At 36.1% G+C, this 15,408-nt stretch overlaps 1 pseudogene; it reads left to right on the plus strand.

Annotated features, from left to right (window-relative positions):
* LOC131042761 (delta-selinene-like synthase, chloroplastic) overlaps positions 1-15,408 on the plus strand; it is a 150,955-nt pseudogene that overhangs the window by 95,305 nt on the left and 40,242 nt on the right.

Consider the following 15,408-nt stretch of genomic DNA (forward strand, 5'->3'; position numbering starts at 1 on the left):
TTATTGCAGCCTTTGGCTTTGGCTCTTATCAACTCTCAACATCAAAAGGAGAACAACTCCATGAATCGATCAACATCATCCACTTGAAGAAATTGCACACTTAGCATTCTCTACTCTAGTAATCTGTATAGCTAAAAGGTCCTAAAAAAAATCAAAATAATCATAAAAGGTCCCGGAAAAAATTAAAAAAATCATAAAAAGTCTTGGAAAAAAAAGAGAAAAAAAAAGAGAATCTCTACCAAGAAGGTGAAAACTTGGTAAACAAGCGCCTATTGTACTGAAGTGCTCCATCTATCAATGAAAATTTGGCATTTCCTGTTCCCATTTTCCTGCATCTTTGCTTTAGCTTGTACATATCTTTTTGTCACTTTTGTGACACCCTGGTCATTTTTGGAACCATCATGGCTTGAAACCAATCAAATGTCCTAGTCTTAGGGTAATCAACTGATCAATCTAAATGTCCTAAGCAGTTTAACCAATTCTATTTTCTGTTGATAGTACCAAGTCGTCCAATCTGAGTCAGTCACCTGTCTCCAATCTACTGCAGAGTTTTCCCACTGAGTAAACAAGAAAAACAAGAACAATGAAAACAATCATTAAAACCGTTTGAGATATGATTGAAATTTTCTTTGTGTGTTGTCTTTTAAATTGGTTTTCAATTATTATTCCCTTTGAGTAACTCAAGGAAGTCTACCTTGACTAAGAGGAGAAAAGCCTAGGGGGTGAATTAGTATACCAAAAAATGCTAAGAGGGGAGGTGAATTAGTATACCAAAAAATGTTGAACTCAAACAGTTTAGCAGATAACCGGTATGACAGATTTATAAATAAACCGGTTAAGATAAATGCAAACCAAATAGAAAACAAAGCATTCACCCACAAAAGCACAATCACCATAACACAAGATATTTGGCGTGGAAACCCAAATGGGAAAAACTACGGTGAGGAGAAACTCACAAGTAACTATCTGCAGAATAGAAACCAGACCGGTTAAGGTCAGACTGGTTAAGGTCATACAATGTTCTTCACCAGAACAGATTCTGTTAGGAATCTAGATCTTTGTTAGGAGATAAGTCATGTTAAAGACTACCTTGTGAGAGGATTTTTGATTCACAGTTGTGAACCACCTTGTTAGAGGATTTACAAAGGCTTTGCTAGGCCTACCCGGTTAAGGGTTTCACACTTGTCGAAGATGTGAGTAATCAACGAGTGATCTAGATACTAGCATAGTATGCTTGGTTAGATCCTTGATAGCTCATTGTTAATGCATTTCAATAGTACTTCAGTCTTCAATATCTCTAGACTCCTACTCTTCACACAAACCTAATCTTCTCTTCTATGATCGCACTTACAAAAACCTCATCATATAAAACCCTGGACATGATGTCCTTGTAAAGGAGTCTGATTTCATGTTGGTCCAATAGGATTGAATTACAAGTTCCTAGGTTCAGTGCATCTAGACACATTTGGTAACACAACACAAAATCACCGCCAAAGTGTCGGTGGATGATAACTCATCACAGAAATATCGGTTGATAACTCATCACAGAGTAATACCAGTTCATACAAGTTACCGATTACATGTTGTCATAAATGAAGACTAGAAAAATGTTAACTGCCGCTTTGTTCCTTCATATAGCTGGCAATCCTCAAACTGCTTGAGGTCTTCATACTGCTTTGGGTCTTCAGTCAATTTGTGACCGGTAACATCTTCTGCAAAACACTGATAGTCTAAAGACTATAATACATAATATTGGTTGGAACAAATATCGGTTGAGCATAACTCATACATCAAGAAAGTGTACATAAAGAAAGTGTGTGTCCAGCAATGACAATCACAACATCATCAAAATTTCAACAATCTCCCCCTTTGGCATTGATGGCAACAATTAGGAAGATTTTGACATCTAAGTGTTTTTACACCAAAAATATGCCATATGCAAAATTACTCCCCTTAAACATATACACTATCCCTTTTGCAGAAATTACAACATATACTACTCCCTTAAAGAGGTAACATGAAAGTATACATGAAATGGTAACATTCACCAAAATTTTAAATATTTTAAATACTACTCCCCCTTTGCCAACAATGACAAAGTACTGCAAAATAACCCCTGTTTTTCATTATCATTAAAATTGAGTAAATGTTTATGACAATAAGGAATGAAACTTATCAAAAACATATTTAAAATCCTGCAAAAAATTCTTCATGGCTAATGACCATGACTCAAGTAATGAGGTAGCAACCTCACTTTTGGTCTACATTTGAGATACTTGTTCTTCCAGGGCATCAATGGTACTCATCTCTTGAGTTACCGTTAGGGCTTCCAGATTGAGAAAGCACTTCTGAAGAATTTGCAGTCTAGTTAATAAGACCAGTTGGAGCTCCTACAAATCTCTTGACCGGTTGTTGATCTCTAACTCTATCCTGGCAGACTGAAGCTGAAAATGATGAACTGTTTGCCCATATGCAGTGAAGGAATCATATGGCATCTTGAAGTTGCTTATGTATGCCTGCAAATCTGATTGAAGTTTCTCTTTTTGGGTGAGCACATCATCGCAGAATAGATGGGGTTGGCTGATTTTTCTCAACGGGAGTTTTCCCTCATCCATAGCAACACTTACATCCTTCTGTTGTTTCTAAAGTTGAGAACAGAGCTCATTTAGTTTCTTGACTAAGGCAGTGTTGAGTACCTTTTCATTCTTCTTCTTTGCATTTGCTTCAGCAACCTCTTCAAGGCATTGGACCTGGTCTTCTACAATAGTACATAGAAGTTTAAGCTTTGATAGAGAGGAATCGGTACTAGGGAGGTTAGTATTGGGAATCAAACTGGTAAGAGTATCAACCGCAGTTTGAATAACATCTTGTTCCTTTTTCCTCCTCAATGCTTCCAATTGTTCCTATGCAAGCTTTATGCTTTGAAGGAGCTTAGATTTATCTACAGATTGGAGATCAATAGGACTGGCGATGTCAACCGGTTTGGCTTGACCACCGGTTGTCTTGGGAGTCTCTACTTGTTTGGCTTGTTCTGCTTCCTTCTCCTCTATTGCTTTTCTCTTTTCTTCTTCTTTCTTCTTTTGTTCCTCTCCTTGTTTTTTCCTTAGTTCTTCCTTCTTCTTATCTTCTTCCTCCAATTTCTCCTCTTCTTTCTTCTTCTCCTCTTCTTTCCTCTTCTCCTCTTCTTTTCTTTTCTCTTCTTCTTTTCTCTTCTCTTCTTCTTGTTTCCTCTTATCTTCCACTTTCTTTTTCTCCTCCTCTTTCTTTTTCTCTTCCTCTTTCCTTTTCTCTTCCTCTTTCTTTTTCTCTTCCTCTTTCCTTTTCTCTTCCTCTTTCTTTTTCTCTTCCTCTTTCTTTTTCTCTTCCTCTTTCTCTGCTTTCTCCTTAACAGCCTTTTCCTTGTCCAATTTCTCCTTTTCTGCTTTTTCCTTATCAACTTTTTCCTTCTCTACATCTTGAGTGACATCTTCAACATCCAATGCATCAACATCAATAGTGCCAACCTGCTTTGTAATTATTTCTCCTTCATCATCAAATACCTAATCTGGTTTGGCTGAGGATAGGTCAGGTTCTTGTTCGGCCTTCTTGTTGGCCTCAGACACTTGTTGTAACCAGACAACAGCTTTGGCATGTAGATGAGTGTCCTTCTCCACTTCAAAGGTTCTTCCTTCTAGTAGCCTGAGTCTTCTTCTTCTCATGAAGAAGAGACCTTTATTCTTGTCCATAATTTCAAATAATTCAGAATTGGAGGCATCAGGAAAGTACTTCTTCCTTCTTATTATTAGAAAAATCATCAAAATATTCTTTTAGGTCATCAAGCACCTTTCTCTTAATATTTTTTAAATTCCTTTGACAATGTGTCAGAGGCTTATAAGAAGAGATGTCTATATTTACTGTTACTGATGATGCAGGTGCATTATCGGTAGATTTAGCCTTCTTTCTTGATTGCCTAGTTTTCTTAGGTTGCACTTCCAGTACGGTATCCTCTGACTCTAGTGACTTGTCTTTGGTCTTCCACTTCCTCTCAAATACTTTAGCAGGTGCAACGTCCAGTTTCTTCTTGGCAGGTGACCGCTTGGTCACTTTTGGGTTGGCTGAGGTAACCGGTGCTGATACCGATGGCATTGCCTTGCCCTTTTTCACTGTAGGATCTTCAACTGGTGTTACTCTCTCCAAGTAGGTGCTAGTTCACTTTTTCTTAGCATCTAGAGGTGAGGCAATCAGGGTAGAGGCATACCCATCCAACATGTCATACATCACTTCATACCCCATAGATTCTACTACTTCCTTTCTTGGCTCTACCGCTTCCATGATGCATTCATATACCTTTATGATAAAGCAGATGTCATCTTGATATTTCTTTACAATATCTCCAAAAATCCTCATCCTTTGGCTCATTTTCCATCTGTATTCATCAAAATATTTATTCAGAACCTCAGGATATCCGGTTCCTACCACTTGGAGACTTTCCCTAATTTGCTTAGTGACTGGTTGGTCAGCAGACCATTGAATATCACCTACTCTAGGAAAATAGCCTTGAAAGTAGAAAAATAGGCCGACCAAGAGTTGTCTGAACCTGAACCTTAAAGCATTATCCTGTTTAATGGACTTTAGGTTCAATAGAAGTTTCTTCTGCAAACAAGTACACAAATCAAATGAGGCATCTTCTCGAATCATTTTGTATGCAACATTCACTGCAGCAATGGTGACAAAGTTTATTTTGTTGGCATAAAACACCTGGTAGTCGATCACCATGCAAGCATACTTAACCAAGTCATCTTTGATGGGATTGACAGTCATTCCCCATTGGTTTCTCAAAGAATCGGTGAGCTTAGTCATTTGAGTCTTGATGACCTTCCTTAAAGTTGGCACCTCACCAATGTTATAGAAACTGGTGACGATATGAATTGCTTCTGGTATGATATCATGCATCCACTCAAGGTATATTTTATCACCATGTACTCTACTCAAGATGATGTGGATGTGATCTTCTATGAACTCTTCAAGAAAATAAACTGCATTGTGTAGTTTCTTCCTCTCTAGGATGTTGTATTCCAGTTTGATTTTCTTGTCATCCCCACAGAATAGACCTAGCTGGGAACAGATCACTAGGGATCCTAGGTCTTCCAATTTGCAATCAATATAAGCTGAAATATCTTCCTCAACTATGACTATAACAGGTATCTGGGATAGGGTATTGTATTTCATCTTCTTTTGGATAAAATTCATTGAGTCTATAGGTGCACTAGAACTGGAGTGCGACGCAAAAGCCATGATTAAATGATAGACAAATTTTTTGAGAAATACCTTCACACTTTGAAATTTAGGGTTTTGCAATGTTGCTCACAACACACCACTTTGGTTGCAGGATTATTGCTTTGATGTTCTTCACTTGATTGATTGAAAATGATCTATGGATTCTTCTGCAATATTTTGAATTCACTTTGAATCACTTGATGAATTTTTCTTTATCGCTCTGCACTTGCAAATTCTTCGCTCGAAAAAAGATAAGTGAAAATGGCATCAAAAATCCTTTTTAAATGATCTTTCACCTACCATAATAAATGCTCCACCGCTAGGGTACAAACCCTAATTTTGCCTTTAACCACTTCAAAATATTCTGTCGATTGACAGGTAACATATACTGGTTAAGGTCTTTTATCAATATAAACCCGGGGTTCAAATATTTCACTGATATGCTCCCCCTAAGATTTTCTGAAGCTCAGTTTGTTGGTTCAGAGACTTCCACACTAGGTGCAGAAACCGGTTCATCTTGTGACACTTATTCGGGTTTCTTTTTCCATGATTTACTCATTCGCACTTGAACAGTTTCAACATCAATCTTCCCTTCTGGAGTGATTGGTAAATTATCCGATAGGTTCTTTCTCATTCTGTAGGTTCTGGCAGTGTGTCCTAGTTTGTTGCAATGATAGCATACCATTCCAAGTGTTCTCCATGGTCCTTTGTTCATACTACCATTATTCCTTTTGCATGTTGCAGCAGTGTGACCACTACCATGACAGATCAAACAGGTTTCTCTCCAACTAGTTGCCGCTTGACAACCACCACCACCTGATTGATGCTCATAGGTGTTATATCGGTTTGGATTCCGGTTCATAGTGGGTTCCTGGATAACTCCTTGATTCCTTGGAGGGTACCTCCTAGTGCCATGCAAAACAGACCTGCATTCAAATGCTCTATGCCCAAGCTTGTTGCATGCATAACAGTTTCCATTGAATCTATTGGATCTAGGCTTATTGTTTAGAAAATAAGGAAAGTTATTGTAAGCCTTATTTCTACACACATTAGTAGTATGTCCTTCCTTGAGACAATTAAAGCAAATAGGTTTAAACTTTTTCTTACCTTTATCCTTTGATGTTGGTTGCTTCTTTGACGCTACATCTTTTGAGGTCTCACCATCCTCATAACTAGAGAAACCAAGTCAAGTGGTATTGTTTATCAGTTTTACTGATTCAAGCTTTTACTCTAGCTTAGCAGTACTCTGATTGAATTTGGCAAGTATCTCCTTTGTCTCAGTAAGTTCTTTGGAAATAGAAGCATTGAATTCCTTCAAGGTTGCATTCTTAGAAATAGCCATGTTTAGTTCACCTTGCATTTCTTCTTTTTCCACTTTACTCTCTTGGAGATGAGCGGTAAGGGCACTGATTTCTTGCTTCAGCTTGGGGATCTCATGATCTTTGTCTTTTACCAGATCTTCAGCTTTCCTTTGCTTCTCAAGCTCTCGACACATTCTGATAGTCAGTCCTTCCAATTCCCTTCTCAAGGTTGGTATTAGATTCATTTAGTTTTTCAACTTCTTCAACTAGGGCATCCATGTCTGCTTCATTAGAAGAACTATTTTCAGTAAGCTCCATTAGTTTCTCAACATGCTCTCTTCTTTTTGCCAGAGAGGCTTTATACTTGACTTTTAGCTTAGCAAAGGCTCTCTCAGTCTAATTGAGATGATAAGTAAGTTCCCTCACATTGTATTCCCCCATATCTCCTTCCAAGTGGTTAGACTTATAGAAATGTTGGCTCTGATACCAATTGATGAATACTAAGAGGGGGGGTGAATTAGTATACCAAAAAATACTGAACTCAAACACTTAAATAGTTTAGCAGATAACCGGTATGACAGATTTATAAATAAACCGGTTAAGATAAATGCAAACCAAATAGAAAAAAAAGAATTCACCCACAAGAGCACAATCACCATAACACAAGATATTTGACGTGGAAACCCAAATGGGAAAAACCACAGTGAGTAGAAACTCACAAGCAACTATCTGTAGAATAGAAACCAGACCGGTTAAGGTCATACAATGTTCTTCATCATAACAGATCCTATTAGGAATCTAGATCTCTGTTAGGAGATAAGTCATATTAAATGCTACCTTGTGAGAGGATTTCAGATTCACAGTTGTGAACCACCTTGCTAGAGGATTTACAAAGGCTTTGCTAGGCCTACTCGGTTAGGGGTTTTAGACTTGTCGAAGATGTGAGTAATCAACAAGTGAGTGATCTAGATACTAGCACAGTATGCTTGGTTAGATCCTTGATGGCTCATTGTTAATGCATTTCAGCATTACTTCAATCTTCAATATCTCCACACTCCTACTCTTCACACAAACCTAATCTTCTCTTCTATGATCGCACTTACAAAGACCTCATCATATAAAACCCTAGACATGATGTCCTTGTAAAGGAGTCTGATTTCATGTCGATCCAATAGGATTGAATTACAAGTTCCTAGGTTTAGTGCATCTAGACACATTTGGCAACATGACACAAAATCACCGCCAAAGTGTCAGTGGATGATAACTCATCACAAAAATACTGGTTGGTAACTCATCATAGAGTAATACTGGTTCATACAATTTATCGATTACCGGCTGTCATAAATGAAGACTGTAAAAATGTTAACTACCGCTTTGTTCCTTCATACCGCTTGAGATCCTCAAACCACTTGAGGTCTTCATAGCGCTTTGGGTCTTCAGTCAATTTGTGACCGGTAACATCTTCTACAAAACACCGATAGTCTAAAGAATATAATACATAATACCGATTGGAACAAATATCGGTTGAGCATAAATCATACATCAAGAAAGTGTACACAAATCAAGTTTATGTCCATCAATGACAATCACAACATCATCGAAATGCCAATAGAAGTCTACCTTGACTAAGAGGAGCAAAGATTGGGGGCATAATACTTTTCTTTGTTTTCTGCTTGTAGGAATAATTTTGATGATCTGGAAACATCTCATAAGTTGGGTGTCTGTGATAAGTGCCTTCGCATCAATGTGAACTCGCCACATATACCTCGACTCTATTTATTTGTATGCTACAAGTAGGTTGGAATCATTTCCTTGTCTATTTTTGAGTAAATTTCTTTATCATGCAATTAGGATACATGCTTAATCTGTCCCAGGATATGAACAATAAAAGGGTCATTGTGGACAAGATAATCAATATTGCATATAAAAAGGAAGGAACTCTACTTTGTTTGGTGTGTTTGAATGCAAGTAACATTTAGGTCATCCTGGCTCTTTATGCCTTGGTGCTTATGTTCGCTTGCTATATTAAAAAGGACGCGACATTCAGGTCATCCTGTCTCTTTTTGCCTTGGTGCTTATGTTTATTCCTACATTTCTGCTCAGTGATGATAAAAAGAGAATCAGAATCTAGTGACTCGGTCCTAGTTTGCATTGAGCATATCATATAGATCCATAAGCCCATTACACATTCATTTGCATTCATCCTATTGCATGAAAAACAAAAAATAAACATTTTCATTATTAGCTCATCATTTTCACTCATCAAATCATCTATTTGCATATGAAAATTAAGAAACAAAAACATCCATATTCATCTGCATTACATACATACTGAAAAGAAATGCATTCATATAGAACAAAAACATATAGAAAGACATCTCATAAATCATCTCATATCAATAACACAAGTACAATAAGGTTGAATCAGGTGTCATATATATATCTCATCAAATATAAATGTCAAAGGGTACAAATGATATCAAATGTCACAAATATTGTCAATCAGGGCAAGAATCGTATAAACTACAAAAATGGAGTACAAAATCTGGGAGACATCTAAAAATATAACTTTCTTCCTCTCCCTCATCTCTTGGAGAAGGAGGTGGTGGTTGTTGAACATTGGCATCATCTTGTTTGGGTGCCTTAGCTCCCTTTGATCGAGCCATATACTACGAATAAGACACAACCTGTCTATTTGTTGGAACCACTGCACTATAAGCTGTCATGTAATACATTGCCCTACTCGTCTGATGTACAACCTCAAACTGGAGGCTATCATGCTCTTCTCTCATACTTTGCAGCTACTAATCTCTCTCTACGGTTCGTCAATCTCTCTCTGCTATCTGTGCCTGCATCATTTCTATTTGTGTCTGCAAGCCCCAAACTCTCCCTCTCAAGACGCGAATGATATTTGCAGGTGTCTGACCTCCTGCTCCAACCTCCTCACCTCTACCACCCTACTCCTCTCACCTCTGCCATACCTATCTAGGATCATCCTCACTGCCAGGGCCCCCTGCCTCACTCATCTCTACATCTACTGCGACCTCTCCTCCCTTATTAGCACCTATATCTCCACCAACTGCTCCTGAAGACCCTCTCTCTCCCCTTCGACATTGTCGTCCTGCGATAGGTGCTCTACTACTACTAGCACCTAGATCTCCTCCTCCCCTCCTAGGTGTCGCCTCTCTCTAAGCTTGCACTGGCACATTGTCACCCTCATCTATTTGAGGGGCATGCTCTCTAGGATCTGTGAATTGAGGGAATGGATGTCTCTGGAACCAATCCCTAAATAGGGGAATTACCCCCATCTGCAACATCCTCCAAATACTCCCACCTCTGTGGCTGTAAACCTGCTAACTCCTGCATGGCAAGGGAATATGACATTCTAGGCTCCCATCCTTGCCTCTCCTCATCAACAAAGCGGGCATATGCTGTAAAATTTTGGGAGATACTATGTGGCCTCCCATACTGCCTCAAAACTCTACTCACTACGAAATGCTCAATAATGGTTTGCGATCTACTTATGAGTGGGTGAGTCATGAACATCACCTTCCTCTCCCATCTCCAATCATCCCACACCTCTAGACCCCTTTATGGCCTCCATACCACTACAATCAAGTCATCAAGTTATCATCGCCAATAATCGGTATTTCCCGGGTGGGGCTACATAATATAACCTGCATATGGGCAAACAAAAGGCTGATGTGGCTGTCTCGAATCCTCAACAACTGGCTTGCAGACTAGGATATGCTCCCAGCCCAAATCTATAAAACAAGAACCCTAGCGGCCATGCTCTTCACCTCTCGATAAGCGATCTCGTGCATCTCATGATACATATGGGCCAATAAGAAAGAACCCCAACCCAATCTCCTCGGTTGTGTCACTAACATATCCAGCATCCTCCCCTAGTCGCATAAGAACCCATGTTGTCTCCTATCCAACATGACAAAACACCTGATAATGCCAGCAAGCACACAAGCAACCAAAAATTATGCTCCATACCTGCTCAACATGTCATCCCAAGTGATGGAACGAACTATAGGAGTGTCATCATGAAACACTCTGCAATGATGTAATCCCCTGCTGAGGAGAAGAATCATAATCTACTCTGCCACTTGTAAATGGTATTCTCAAAATCCTATACACATCCTTGGGAGTGATAGTCATTTCCTCGGTAGGCAAGTGAAATGTATTATGCTCAGGATGAAACCTCTCAACTAAGGTGGTGAGAAATTTGTGATTCACATGGATATCTAGCATATAGAGAAACCATCCCAACCCACATACGTCAATATGATCTCTCTGACCATCTGTCAGTTGTCAAACTAATCTCATGGTGGGCGGATATGTACATAAAAACTGTATATCTGACAAATTAACCTAGAAAATAAAATGAAAAAATCATCAGTACGCAATACAAATTAAGTTAGAAAGGTGTAAAAAGTGCTCACAAATCCAAGTCATCAACCACATAAATAAAAAGTTCACATTTATGCCTTAAAAAAACACATCATTTCCCATACGAGTTTTCACAATGGGTCAGCAACTCGTATCAGTAAACTCTACGAGCCGTACAAGTAAACTATCGCATACGAGCTACTATTCCATATCAGATGACAATAGGGTCTATGATGAACAAACTCATACGATACAAGGGTAGAGACCATATGACAAATCATACATGACCATATGAGAAAAGAAAATTAGCACGAACTAAAATGAAACTTAGCCCAAAAAATTCAACAAAAAATTCACAACATGAGAAATTAATGAGGCTTAAGATCAATCACTTACTGCTGCTAGGTAGTTTTGAGGTCAGTTGTGATGTCTCTGGTGCTCAAATCAATGGGTATGCTCTGGAATTGCCATTTTGCTCCCAAGAAGGTTTTTGAAATTTTGAAATTTGAAAGGTAAAAATGAATTTAAAATGATACTTTAAACCCTTTATATAGGCAAAACCCTAATTTTCAAACTTGCTCCGATTGACACAAAATGTGTACTCTTAGCTAAATTAACTGTCCTGAGTCCATTTTCGGGATCGAAATCAAAATCTAATGTCAATTTTCTAGTCAAATTTTCACAATGTTGACCACTTGACTCTTTCATCTTCGCGTCAATCTTTACATCATTTTGTGCTCAAATCTTTTTTGAATCAACTTTGATCTCAAGTTAATTCTCAAATCAATCAATGTGCTCAGATTATCATCAATAAATTGCTTTATTAAACAAAATTGCCTAAAATCACTGGGATCTCACTATCTTTTGATTTCTCTCCCGAGGGGGCATACTCATTACATCAACATTATCAGTGATTACATCATCAAAAGTCAAGAATTTTTTTCAAATCTTCATCTAAAGCCAAGCAAAAATTCTTTTCAAATCAAAGCTTAATCGAACTTCAATCAATCTCTAGGGGCATATCAGTTTCATCGCACCAAATCAAGCTGATATTGTCTTCATCTGAATCATGCTCAATCCAACTAGGTGTTCAGTTTCATCGCATCAAATCAAGCTAGACATTCTATTTCGCTAATCGGTTCTTGTTCAATCAAGTTTGGAATCGGTTTTATCTCTTTGCTTAACCAATTCTAGTTCAATCAAGTTCTAGATTGATACTCGTTTCTTGATTCATCAAGTTCAAGAATAATATCTCACTCTTCATCGATCCTAGTTCAATCAAGTTCAGGATTGATATCATTTTAATCAATCTGTTCAGTTTCGTCGCTTCAAATCAAGCTAAACATCTTGTTCTTCATCAGTTTGTGATCCATCAAGTTCAAAAATAATTTCTCTTCGACATCAACTATTCTTTGAATCAATGTGCTACTTGCACATCAATTCAAAGAGGGGCAAATGTAATACACTGAAAATGGTCACCTAAACCATGAGTCCCTAATCTCGTCTACATCACCAAGGTCCTAACCAAAGACAATTAAATCAATCTTGAGCACCTAATTAATTAATTCTTAAGTCATCAATGTCACATGGCAAATAAATCATTCTATATTAATTAAATGTTTATTTAATTAATTAATCATTCCAAGTAAATCATTTAAATCAATTATCCTATTTATTTAATTAAATATCCTAGCATATTTAATTAATAAATTAATTTTCCATTAAATCATTAAAAAGGAATTAATTTGCAAAAAGAATTTAATTTGGAAAAAGGAGTGAAATTGAGATAAGTTGAAAAATCTAATAAATTGGAAAATTTCAAAAAAACAATTAAATCAATTAAATATTAAAATTGAATAAAAATATGAAATAAATTAGTTTTTCTGTTTTTATCTTAAATTTAGCTCAATTTCCTTTAAAGCTGAGAAAAGAAGCCAATCACATCAATTCACCTAGATTGTGCTTCCTCTTGGAGAATCTCGGTCACTCATCATTAATCAATCTTAACCATTGGTCTCTCTTTGGATTTTCTATAAATTCAGGCTCTCATCTCTAAATCAGATTACCCTAGAGATTTATTGTTATTATGTTGTTTTTGCTCTAGGTTCATTGAGATTATTGTGCATTGAGAATTTTGCATATTATTTTATTGCATATTAGTTTAATCATGTTAGCTTAATATTCTTTCATCTAGCTTAATCTTGCATCTATCTAGTTTAATCTTGCATCCATTTAGCTCAATCTTGTGCTCGTCTAGATTTAAATCCTTCATTTTGGTGTAGTCTAGTCATTGGTATTTCTCAAACAAATCTGAGAGCAAGTCTATACTCGCATCTTTTAGAAGGCAATAGGTTGATTTGTTATGGTTTTTTTTATTCAAGATTATATCTGTCTAACCATGCATGCAATGATTTATTGAAGTGCTTGTGCTTTACAGCTTGCAGATTACCACTTTCACATGCACAATACATAACACATCTCACATAAAATAAATGTGTTAGTCCACGTCAGTGTTCCAACAAAAAAAACATTTAACCATCATTAAGGGAAATAATGCGTAAACAACATATATTGAAACTCAAATCAAAGTATAACACATCATAGCATAATATCTGAGTAAAATATCAAAATATAATGTATCCACTAATATCCACTGAAAAAGTCAACTATTGTCAAAACATGTATCTAAAAAGTCTGATTGAGGGAGGGGTAATACATCGAACTCTTCACGATGACATTGATAAGGTATTGCATTAGACAATAATGCTATATTTTATTTTATTTTTATCATTTTCCTAATTTTGTGTATTCATTTCTATTATAGAGGGGATATTTCCATCATAGAGGATCTTCTAGAATACATTAAAATTGCTTTCAAATTTGCATACAAAATACAAAAGGAAATTGCAAGTGAAGCTGAAACAAAACATGGCCCCTTTGTTCACAAATACATTCAAAACTCTGTAAGTTAAGTTCTATTGATGATGTGACTAAGATATGATTTAAATATATTATGTACATGAATATTAACTTTTATTTTATTATATATTTTTATCACATGCTTCTCATTTATTTAATTTCATTTTACTCAATATGATGATTTATTTGTTTCATTAAATAATTAAAATAAATAATTCATAATAAAAAAAAATTAATTTATCATAAAAAATCTATTAGCAAGTATATTTTTTTTCTTAAAATTTTTTAATATTTTTAATAAAATTTTAAAAATATAAAAAAAAAATAATTTATAACAATTATTTATAATTCTATAATTTGATAAGTACTACCAAAGGGCATAGGTCCTTGCATTGATTTAGAAAAAAACTTTACATTTCGTGCAAGATGGTGTTTATGCCATATGCTAGTACATTAATGCGCTTGAGTTGAGCAACAAAGAAAAGGTCTCCATCGAGATATTTTGCAAATGGGCGGCCATATGTAGTTCTCCAATCTGCATAGAATATCTCCAAAGCCTCAACTACCTTCTATGTTTTCCAACAACCACCACATCAAATACTTCAGCTACATAACCTATTTTTGGATTGGATTTTACCTTGGCAATGACATTAATGACATCTCGAAAGTAATTTTCTTTGAGCACCAATGAGTGAACCTTGCACCTCGATCATGGTGGCCTAGTAAAAGCATAGACCTATGTCACATTTTAGGCTAACTAAAAGGTTTCGGCTAGAACTCTTTTGGTTGGAAGCCTTTCAACCAAAACCAAAATTCAAACTTTTTCCTTTGTGAGGTTTTGGCCAATGAAAATTTTTCTTATATAGTTTTAGTTGAAAGGGTTCCGGCCAAAACCCTTTTCACCAAAATTGTTTCAGCCAGAACTATCTATGTGGCTGCCAGAACTATCTATGTGGCTGCCTACTTGGCAGCCACCTTATCTTTTTCAGAAGTTTTTGAAACTTTTCACTTTTGCTAAATTTTTCTAGAGGCAGCATGAGATTTTTAAAAAATCTAAAAGTACCCTTTTGTAGATCTCAAAGTCATCTAGACATATAATTTTTTTTAATGTTTTGATTATGTTTAATATGTTTTTTTCTAAAATATTGTAAGTAGGTTTTTGAAACTAAAAATGGGGATCATTAGAAATTAGATCCAAAAATGTTAAACCATATTATAATTTTAAAAAAAAAATTGGTACACTAGAGGAGAGAATCTTCTCCAAAAGAGTATAAATGGTTTTTTATAATGATAAATTATTAGGGAACAAGGGGGGCCAATTGAAAACTACCAAATTCTGGTATATTGTACTTTAAAACGATATTATGGCAAAAATATACATCGATTTTTTATTTTTTTTCCATGCACTAATAATTGATGTTATCTATTTAGAAAATACAAATCAAATAAAAATAAGTTTGTTTTGATTTGTTTTCGAGGGGCCAATTAGAACATCTTTTTTTTTTGAAATTTTTAGCAATAAAAAATCTACCTT

Source organism: Cryptomeria japonica, chromosome 10 (assembly GCF_030272615.1).
Source record: "Cryptomeria japonica chromosome 10, Sugi_1.0, whole genome shotgun sequence".
In the NCBI taxonomy this organism is placed as follows: Eukaryota; Viridiplantae; Streptophyta; class Pinopsida; order Cupressales; family Cupressaceae; genus Cryptomeria; species Cryptomeria japonica.